The following is a 10,754-nucleotide window of genomic DNA, read 5'->3' on the forward strand; positions in this document are numbered from 1 at the left end:
TAGTGCGACCAGGGCTTCTTTTGTGAATCCAGCAGCACCATCAATGCTTTGATACCACTTCGACAATGTTTTTGGGTGTGGCAAGCAGGTATCAAATACAGCTCGTACATAGTTATATGCCTTTGGGGAATAAAAATGTAAAGTGAGAGCAAAGGCCCTAAGTTCAGGTGAATAAACGGATGGCATTGCTGCCCCTGTCTTACGTGCCATTTGACGCATCAGAAGGTCCTTGTTAGAACCAGCGAGGCTTTCCAGTGTGGAAATGTTCTGGTCAAGAAGGATACGATTTTTTTTTAAGTCCTTGATCACATCTTTGAGGTGAGCAACTTTGCGTACAAGCCGGCGTCGAGACTGCTGCAAAGTTTTTATCCGCTTTTTGCTTGCAGTTTGGAGATTTGAATATCGTTTCACCTCACTCCGCAGAAAAGCTTTTTCAGGTGTGTCTTCTACAACCTGTAGCTGAAATGAAGTTTACACTAAACATTATCTTATAGCTCCAAAAAACACATAAATAGCTAAATACAACAGATCATTTCACTTCCAAATTTTTTTCTTTTTTGCAGATTTAGCAAGTTTTTAACAAAATTTGCAAAAGCAAAAGTTCATATCTACTTGTTGAGTTCAAGTTTTGGCTTGCACATAATGTAATTTTACTTACTGCTCTACAAATACAGAGATACTGTTCTAAATTATTAATGCTAAAACTTTATTACAAAGTTGTACTGTACAATTTAATATTTTGGTTTTGACAAGAGCTTCAACAATGAAAACATGCACACACGCACACATAATACTCGGGTATGAAAGGTACTGCAAAAGATATGTCTCGTTAATTGATAGATGGTTTTTATTTACATGCCTTCAGAATTCACCTAGACAAAAGAAAGCATCTATTAATTAAGACTTTAATATGCTTCCAAGATAATGTTGCCTTTTTTTTCTTTCTTTCTTCAAGCAGGGGTGTGCAGCCTATATGAAGGAGCAAGCCCAGTGGCTCTAACTAATGACATATGCAATGCTTACAAAAGCCCTCCTTCTTTGTGGACTATCACTAAACACATAAAAATGAGTATTTCCAATAACACACCTTCCTGAAGTTTCCTTACCAGTTCACGTCGTGAAGTTGATGGTCTTTCTATAATGTGGCTTTCTTGCAAGTGTGGTGATGGAGAGGCCTCCATGTTTGCATCAGGCTGACTTGAACTGCCTGGCTATAAAAAGCATAACCACAGTGCATGCAAATAGAGTAATTGGTCTTGTTGCAGTAATCAACTTGAAGTCTTTATTACAACTAGTGCAAGAGCAGATTAAATTACATAAGCAGATCAATTAAAGATATCAATCATAAAAAAAATCACATTTTTTTTTTTCAATAAATTGAGTTGAATATCATTTTTTAGTGCTCATAAAACTTAAACCTAGCTTTGTTTCTTCGTGCTTACTATCTAACACATCGTCACTTTTGGCAGGTACCAAAATACTGATGGCTACACATATATGGGTACAGCAAAATACACAGCGTGTTTTTCTTTCCGAATAAAAAAAAATGACTCTCATAGAGATAGATTTTGGGGCTAGTAGCTTTTAATAGGGGCCATAATTCCATTTCTCAGCCTGGATATATTTAATTGCTGGAGTAAACCATCCATTCACTGATTATTGCGTATTTGTTTTTCAAAATACCATTTTGCAACATTGGGGCAAGATTAAAATTTCCAGTTCAACATACTTTAGAGGCCATCTTTGTGAACTTGTCCTTAGAAAATGCAGCCTCAAGTAAGCTATGGTATGATAAAAATTTTCAACACTTGCTGTTTTGCAGGCTTTCCAAAGTACATCTCCAGACTCACCTAGCAACAGTATATTCTCTGTTGATGCGCCCCTCTTAACTATGCAGGCAGACAAAGTGGGAAATTACACAATATGCATAGTAGTAATACTGGTAAGGCCATGTCAAGGCAATATTATAACCATTCTTAAGCTCTGGGCTTGGAGCCTATCACTTGGGCTGGCTCTGGGAATATGTTTTGGTCCTAAGTACAAATTGGTCTTAAATATGTGCTGGTTTAGCAAAGTTGCAAGGATAGTATCGCAAGCAAACATACCAACATTTCTTGACTAGCTGTTTGTTCAGCAGTGGTGTCTGTGACTAATGGAAATGAAGCAAGCAAAACTTCTACTTCCGGGGAGGCCAGCTGCATCAGGTAAAAAAGTAACGAATTTCACAAATTTGCCATCTTCTGACAGTAAGAAATGTGCATGCACTTCTAGGAAAATTGGTAACAAGCACTGCTCTTTCTTTGCTCATTAAATATTCAGAGATTGTTTGACTTGCCAAGACATCTTGTGATGCTGACAAGTCAGTCAAAGTGTCCACAGTAATAAGGATTGGCTCATCTGAAATGTCCATGGGCTCTGACGCCTCCTGAGAAGCTACCTGTAAAGAGACAAACGACACATCATGTCCAGTACAGCTGCATATTTTCATTGTTCTTTTTTTTTATAAGAAAAATTTGAAACGTTCCACCTACAGGCTCATCTTGGGACGTTAGCACCGCTTCGTGGGGGGTAGGTTCTGCTCTGCTGGTGCTCAGCAGCACAGCACTTTCCCTCACTGAAGAACTCTGAAAAAAAAATAAGCCAGCATGCTTCCATAAATTAAGATACTGATTTTTTAAGGGATAGCAAGAAAGCCATACTTTGCTTCCTGCTTCGACCATATGGTATGGTCGAAGCAGGAAATGGTTGAATGTAGCTCGTCTTCCGAAGATTAACCATTATCATCCGTAGACTAGCTGTCATGCAATTCCGTGAACCCGGAAATTTATACTCGATTCCTGAGCGTCAATCAATAACCAACCAACCGAAGAAAGCACAATATGGGACATTTCTTTTTTACTTCTAGGTGATGCCGAACCCGATTACTGTCCCCAATTTTTTCTCTTTTTTTGTTTTACGTTCTGTACAAATTTGTTCAATAATATATTCGGCAATAAAAAATTATCACCCATTAATTGGCGATAAAGTACAACAGTTTCTGGAAAAGAACTTGTATTGCTTATATGCAGCATTTTGTCGCATAGTGCCGCAATCAAAAAGGCGCATATTGTTAACTTGGCTAAATAGTTTCATTCTCGGGCAGCTCAGTGTGTTATTTTCACATATATTCCAAACTCCGCAAAAAAAAAAAAGAAAAAAGAAAAATCAGAGAGAGAAAAAAAACGAACGCAGCATAGTAACGGATCGAAGTGCTCGCGGGCGCTATCTCGCACAGTTAACAAACCAGGCACGGGCAGCTAAAACTGCGCGCTTTTTTTTTCTTTTTTCTTTTTTGCTACCTCGTAAACCATCGTCATGATAGTTCAACACGTCTCTCGCGGCGTCGGGGCGCTATTTCTCTATTTTTCAGAAATAATATCGGACATAAGGAATACGAATGGGATAAATAGCTGGGTCTACAAACCTCGGTATGTGAAAGTGACGGTACAGCTCTTGGTTTCAGCCGACGTGAACCACCCATAAAATCATCAGATTTGAAGTGCACGGAGCAGATACTGCTATATTTCGATGGCATCCAAGTTTTATCGCGTTGTAGCGCTTTTATCCAAAGAGTTTTCACTTCAGGGTCTTTTGGAAACCTGGTGCAAAAAGGGCGAAAAAAAAAAAAGCAGCATTCGCCAGCCATATCATCATTTAATTTCCGGAAGAAAATAAAACAATTTCAGTCTCAAACAATACATGCACATGCCCTGATCGTCAAAAGTTTTGTTTCTCGTGGAGCGCATAGCAACATGTACTCACCGATGGAACGAGAGTCCAGGGCGGTATTCTTCCGTGCAGTTCTTGCACCCCGGCACGCAGCATTTCATGGCGAAGTATAGCAGACTGAACCACGCTTTGCGAAATACACGGGCGGAATGCGGCCGTGGCCCTCGCGCATCGGCCCATCCAAAGGTCCAAGTTCCAAAGTTCCATCGTCTGCTCGGCGCTCCCTCTCCGCATCTCGGGTTTCGAGCGCAGGCAGGGAAGCGCAGGCATCGCGTAGCGGAGCATGCGAAACCGGAACCGAAACTGGACAAGCGCTAGCGCCTACCGCTTGCTGTGTCACGTGACGGCTAATTTCCCATGATGCTTTCCATTATATTTTTTATGACTAGGCTTCACTTTTCCGCCGCGGCGCTCTCTCCTAGTTTTTTTCTTCCTCCATGGGCGCGCCGCTTTCCAGCTCGCACGATGTTGACAATCGCCGAACCTTTCGCATTCGCCGTAGTCCCTTTATGTTCTCTCTCCGAGTGCGTTTTTTTTTTTCGTTTTTTTTTTGGTCTAGATATATAATCTCGCTATTACTGCCTGTAATATATAGATATTGATTCTTATTCGCTTATTTAGTCGAGTTTGCATTTTTCCTCCTTTTCGCGTTTCAGGGTTTGAACTGTTGTCATATTACTTTTATGGATTCCGTTACGCGTGTTTTTACGTTGCGTTTCTTCGTGACAGCAAATAAATGCATATTGTAGCGCCCGAACAAGAAGCGCGATCGCTTTGACAAAGACGGCGACGCTGCTGCCGTGACTCGCACGCGTGCGCTGTTCCGCTGCTGTTGTGCTGCACTGTGCAGTTGCCCCGACTTCGAACCATTCTTTGCTGTGTCTGTCACAGCTAGTTTGCAATGTCGAGACAAAACGTTACTGGATGATGATGAGAATGATGAAGACGAAGTGGCGCGCTCGTTTTCGTAAGATTAAGAAAAAAGTGCGTCGAACGGGGGGCCCTCATTGCCTAGCTCCTTGGCTGTCTCTCATTGTATTTATCTTTATTCCTCTTTTGTAAATATATTTCTCTCTGTTACAATAATATTGTCACGTCTCGGTAGAACGCCAAGGAGGGCCTAGCGATAGATGGTTTGGATGGTCGACCAGAGCGAGTCTTCCAGAGCTTCTTTCAGAGCTTCTTTCTCTTCCAGGCTCGCGCTTGTCGTCTCATATGTCATCTTTTGCTTCGCCTTCTATGTGTCATTTGCCCCCCCCCCCCTCCTCAGGAAGCATCGTCTCGATGAGGTCGTGGGCGATTCACAAATGCCGTAGAATCTTCAGAACTGCGTGGTGCGCTACGCCTTGCACCAGGGCCTTATTGAAGTGGCCGTAATTACTTGCGCAACAAAATTATGTAAGGTGTTTTAATGGTTTCGAAAGCTGGGGTATAGTGGAGAATACGTAGTAAAAGTTTAAACAATGTTTAAACTATTTGTACTTTCCTAAGAAATGTTCAATGTTCGCAGTTTTCTTTAAATTAGCGCGATCGTATTTGTGTATTGAAAAGTTATATAAATATAAGCTTTAGCTGTTGAATACATAACTATGCTGAGAACATAGTGTGGATTTTTTGCTGCTCTGCCATAAACCTTTTTTGAAATAATTAGGTCTGCAAAGTAGAAAAATTTCGTTTCTTCGGCCGATTTTGTGAAAATTTATAAAAAAATCTACACCACCTTGAAAAGCGAAAAATAACTGAACACAAATAAAAACATGCATATATTTAGTCCGATAATTTTCAATTAACTGTAACATATTTTGCGAGTTCAAAGCCAAAGTTGTCCAAAGAGCAGAGAAGATAAGCGCGAAGCTCCGCCTCTTCATTATTAATTTCGTGTGGCCGGAAAAATGTTTTGGCAGCAAAACCAATTGCAGATCTCTTCTTTCCATTTATCTGACAATGTTATATAAAGTTTGGAAATTAATATGAAAGGTCGACCGACAATCTTTTTTTTTTCTTAAGTGAAAACATTCTACTATTTTTTTCTTCCTTTTCCACCGCCTAGCGCGGTTAGAATGATCGGACTCTAAACTAATAGGCCGAATAAACTAATTTGTTATTTATTGCAGATATATATGTTGCGCGCCATATAAATGTACCGGGGCTTGTCATGCTCGCAGTCTGCGCGAAAAACTGCCATTTTTTTCATTTTTTTTACCATCGTGTGAATGCCCAAAACTAAAATGGCAAACTCGAGTCTTCCGGCTTTTCATTTTCCAGGGATTGCGGTCTAGAAAGTACACACATCGTATTCGTTTCTTTCCCCAGGTAAACAGACGATGCTGCGCGTAGTTCCTTATGGATAATGCAAAAGCACTAGGACAAAAAACGGCTGAGAAAACGGTCATTTGTTCGATCAACTTGCGGCAACGTTTTCTTTCTCGGCAATGAAAAAGCTACCTTCTAATCATAATTTAATGTCACATAATCGTGCTATGACAACATGGTTTCGTTTTGTATGCGCGTTCTCACTATCAACTGGATTTGTACTAGAGGCTAAAGGTCCACTGAAAGGGGTCACAAAGAAGGGTAAACAACGCCATAGCACTGATAGTTATTGAACCATCCATCATTCTCCCGCAAAAATTTTCGATCTAGCTTCTGCAACACCAGAGATATCGGCGATTAAAAATGACCCTTCCAATTTTCCCTCTCAACTCGTACGCCGAAGGGAGCCATAAAAAAGAATAGAAGCAAGTTCAAAGCTCCGCCCAGACATACGTCACTTCGACGAACTTCCGGTTGCCGCGCGCTCGCTCGCTGGCGTACTCGCGCCAACCCGTCCTCGCTTGCACACGCCTGAGGAGTTCCCCAGTTCGCGCAGCGACGGTTAGTGTAACCGCGAACCCGTGGTTATCCTATGTTACACGGCGGACCAAACCATGGTTGCACCACTAACCGCGGTTACCGCAAACCGAGCTTGACGACCTCGGTTTGCGTCGTTAACCGAGGTTATGATGGCGTCTGTTGACGGAAGCTACTCGTCGGCGCCCGAGTGCGCGAAACGTATACGAGCGGGTCTGCTTCACAAAGTTATTCATTTGCCCACTGTATCACGTTTAAAGATCGGTGTATAGATTATGGTGCCGCCCGACGTCTTCGATTACGGCCGACAGCGCAGCGACTGCGTACTGAAGCCTTGTCGTGCCTACAGTATCGTTTGAACGGCTTGTTGCTGAGCAGAACGCCAAAAAATACGGGGCCTTAGCTATGAAAGTACACGAGTTTGCAACGCTTGCAGCACGGGATGCCGCGAGCAGGCTGAGGTACGTTACACAATTACCGCGGGGGTGGAACGTGCGAGCGCGGCGAACGCCGGCGCCGTGCGTGACCGTCCCTAGTCGTCGCTAGGCCTATTGTTCGCTTCGAAGCCGCGGCGGTCGACGCTTTGGAACATGATCAACGCTGTCGTAAATCGTCTACTTATGAAACTGCCTTATAGTGACTCCTATCCTGCCATAGTAAAATAATTATAGGATTAACTCTGCCGACGCATTAATCGCAGAGCTAGTACGAGCAGATCGGATCAGCCGAAATGCACCAGCGGCAGCTGGCTTGAGCAGAAACTAGCTTGTATCACGGCTATCGCTCTTACCAGCAATTTGCTGCTGGTCAGCGATCCTCACGAGGGCTTCATACTTGATATTCGGCTCAATATTTCAGACGCCAACAAATTTTAGCACGCTTTATTTCGGACATCGGTGCTAACAATCCGCCGTGTCGTTCGCGAACGGTATGCGGGAGGAGGGGCCACAGCGGCGATGTTTACGGCGGTCAAGGAGGTGTTGCCATCGTGCGGTGCTTGACCGTGCTGTTGACGCCTCGTCGTACGACACTCCGATACTCCTGAAACCACGTTATATAAATAAGATATTTGTAAATGCAGCTTCGTTCTGCCGATCCCTGCGTCGCTTCGGTTGTTGCACTTAATGGGCAATGGCCACCTAACCGATAAGGGCGGCGAGCTGTAACAGCCCGCACAGAGTTCCAGCAGCGCACGAGCACACGACTTTCGCAGCTACCGGAAGTGTGTTCGTGACGTCATGGTTGCAGTGACCGCAGCGAATGGCAGCTTCTAGCAAGCCTTGCCAGTCAACCGACCCGTGACGTCACGGGATTAGGAAATAGTTCCATGCGACACCGCCAAGCGATATTCCCTCTGCCCGCGAATTTCAAAAAACGCTGTTTTTAAAAATTAATAATAAATTGCTGGCTTTGTTCCAAGGAGTTATACTTTCCGTTAATGCTCAAAAGGATGTGTTCTACACACTGAACACGTTTATCAATTGCTTCTTGGGGGCCGTTTCCGTGGACCTTTAAGTAGATCCAGGGATGTAATCGGCGTCCACTACAAGCATATTTGGTCGGGAGTGCTAGCCGGCTTCCTGGCCCACAAGGCACGCGGCCGACCGTGGGCTGCCAAATGCCCGAGCAACCGTTGCCAAACAGGTCGGCATTCAGTTGGGGTTACAAGCTCGGGCCATGGTTGCTGGCCGACTTCTGCCCAACCTAGTACATGGCCGACCATGGGCCGCCCAATGGTCGAGCTACCATGGCCAAATTGGTCAGCGTTCAGTCGGGTGCTCGAGCTTGGGCCTTGCTTGATGGCCGACTTCCGCCCTACCTGGCACATGGCCAACCATGGGCCGTCATTCGACCGAGCCCCGAATGCCGGCAGGTCGGCTGCCGACCAGCTGCCGATGACCGGCCATAGGTTGGCAGTCGGCTAATGCTGCTTGGGATTAAGAGATAGGAAGCGTGCAGAGTGGGTCAGAGAAATAACTCGTTACTGACATTCTAGTGAAAATTAAGCAGAAGAAATGGGCGTGGGCAGGACATGTAGTGCGAAGAGAGGATAACTGATGGTCGCTTAGACTGGATTCTAAGGGAAGGAAAGCGTAGCAGGGGGCGGCAGAAAGTTAGGTCTGCGGATGAGGGGAGGTTGAGAAGTTCGCAGGGGTCAAGTGGATGCAGCTAGCACAGAATCGGGTTAATTGGAGAAATATGGGTGAGGCCTTCGCCTTGCAGTGGGTATAGTCAGGCTGATGATGATGATAAAATATCCGGCCCCTCCTGAGCGACCCACTCCTCTAAAAATGCGAGTGAGTCAGTGAGCCGGCTCACTTTAGTGAACGGAGCCGCTCCGATCCACTCACTAAAGTCAGCCGTCTTGCGCATCTCTAATTCCGTGCTTGATAAGATAAGGCATTTATATTTACGATAATCAGATTTCTGCGGCCAAACTGCCGCACACCGCATGCGCACACCTCGTCGACCATGGCGGCCATGTTGACAGTAGCCGCTCAAACTAGAAATGCCAGCTTTCCGCGCTCCTATTTGTTCGCAGTAGCATTGCTGGGCTAAAGGGGAGAGAGGCGCCGCCTCTCCCCTTTGGCCCGGCCATGGCAGTAGCGTCCGTTTCGAGAGGACGCCGCCAAAGTAAAGGCCGACCCACATGGAGCGATTTTCCCGCGGAAAAACTTGCGAACTGCCGCGTGGCGGCCGTTCGCCGGCTATCAAATCGGGCCAGATATTTTCGCCGGCGGCCGGGCGAACGGCCGCTCTAGGGCGCGACTACAGTAAGATGGCAGCACTTGTTGCCGCTCCGCGCTGGCTGCAGCTCCGAGTAGTGCGCGCCGAAGATACGCAAAACTTCAAAAAAGTGTGCTTAAGTTTGTTGTTCTCGTAAATAATAAGCGAAATGTCCATACTGAATCCCTGAGGATCACTGAGCCGTACCGAGTGGCTGATATAGAAACGACAGCTGCGATGCAAGCAAGGTTCTGCTCACGACCAGCTGCCGCCGTTGCGGCAGGGCTGCTCGGGTCCGCTTGCACGCCGCCTCCGCTATAAAGTGGAGCCGAAGTTAATCATATTTTGTTGTTATTGTTAGAGAATGGGATTGAGGGGGGGGGGAGTTAGGCAGTTCTATGAGTAGACCATTTAATATAGCACGAAGGAATTTCATAGCACCGTTTCATGTACTGTACCATCAAAGCCGGTCGTGGTACCCTCGATGCGAGACAAAATAGGCCTAGTGACGACTAGGGAGCAGCGCACGGCAGATGACTGTCGTCCGCCGCGCCAGCGGGCGGCACTGCATTGGTAAGGTCCCGCGATCAGGGGCTGTACGCGTTGTGATTTTGCCTACTCTGATGATATACAGCTGAAGCGGGAGCTTTTTAGACGTTCCGCTCAACACTGGCTCAAACCCTGCTTCCGAGAGACGCGCCTGCAGTACGTTGTAGCTACGGCCCCAGGCAGCACAAGAGCCCGGGCCAATATTGTCAGTGAGTTGGCTGAGATCAGCCCTATGTAGGCCCAGCGCTGCCATCTTATGGCTGGTATTGGTTGTGCCATTCTATAACACGTCCAACACTGGCCCTGAGGATTCCATTGGTAACCAATATTGTTCGTACCTATTTATAATGATCACAACATTGGCCCGTCATATCCGATGCCCTCGCGATATCGGTGGTACCATTACACGAGGATGGCAATGATGGGCATGGATATCCGGCTTATCACCGGTGTTGGCACTGCCATGAGATAAGGATGGCTATAACGGACAGCATTAGCCGTCAGTCCACTGATGTTGGCCAATATTCGACATATGCTGGACAATAATGTGAGCTCTGTTACAGTGGCCCGCCAATGTCAGATATACACTGGCATACCTTACATATCAACGGTATTGGCATTGTCCTTTCATAAGGATGGATATGTCAAACAGCGTTAGCCATTACTCCACTGACGTTGACTAATATATGACATATGCTGGACAATACTGTCAGTTTTGTTACCATGTCACGCCAGATGTATTGGCATACACTTTAGTCAGCATTGGCTAGTCTATTTCACCTACTGGTGAATATTAGATGCAAATTAGCATGTAGCTGGAAATATTCCGTGGGAAACCGCATTAGCGTTTATTTGCGGTT

The 10,754-nt window shown here is 45.5% G+C and overlaps 1 long non-coding RNA gene across 2 annotated transcripts; it reads right to left on the minus strand.

The window, feature by feature from the left end:
• Positions 1–320: 320 nt before the first annotated feature.
• On the minus strand, positions 321–3,638 carry LOC146201500 (uncharacterized). Of its 2 annotated transcripts, none has more exons than XR_014701647.1 (4): positions 3,464–3,638; positions 2,528–2,624; positions 2,106–2,433; positions 321–459 (listed from the first exon to the last, which is right to left on the minus strand). It is a non-coding gene; the product is annotated as an uncharacterized LOC146201500 (long non-coding RNA). The 2 variants fall into 2 exon arrangements; XR_014701646.1 differs by lacking the exon at positions 321–459 and adding an exon at positions 1,117–1,211.
• Between the last annotated feature and the right edge of the window lie 7,116 nt (positions 3,639–10,754).

This window comes from Amblyomma maculatum, chromosome 1, assembly GCF_055883805.1.
Source record: "Amblyomma maculatum isolate TAMU_Amacu chromosome 1, ASM5588380v1, whole genome shotgun sequence".
Classification (NCBI taxonomy): domain Eukaryota; kingdom Metazoa; phylum Arthropoda; class Arachnida; order Ixodida; family Ixodidae; genus Amblyomma; species Amblyomma maculatum.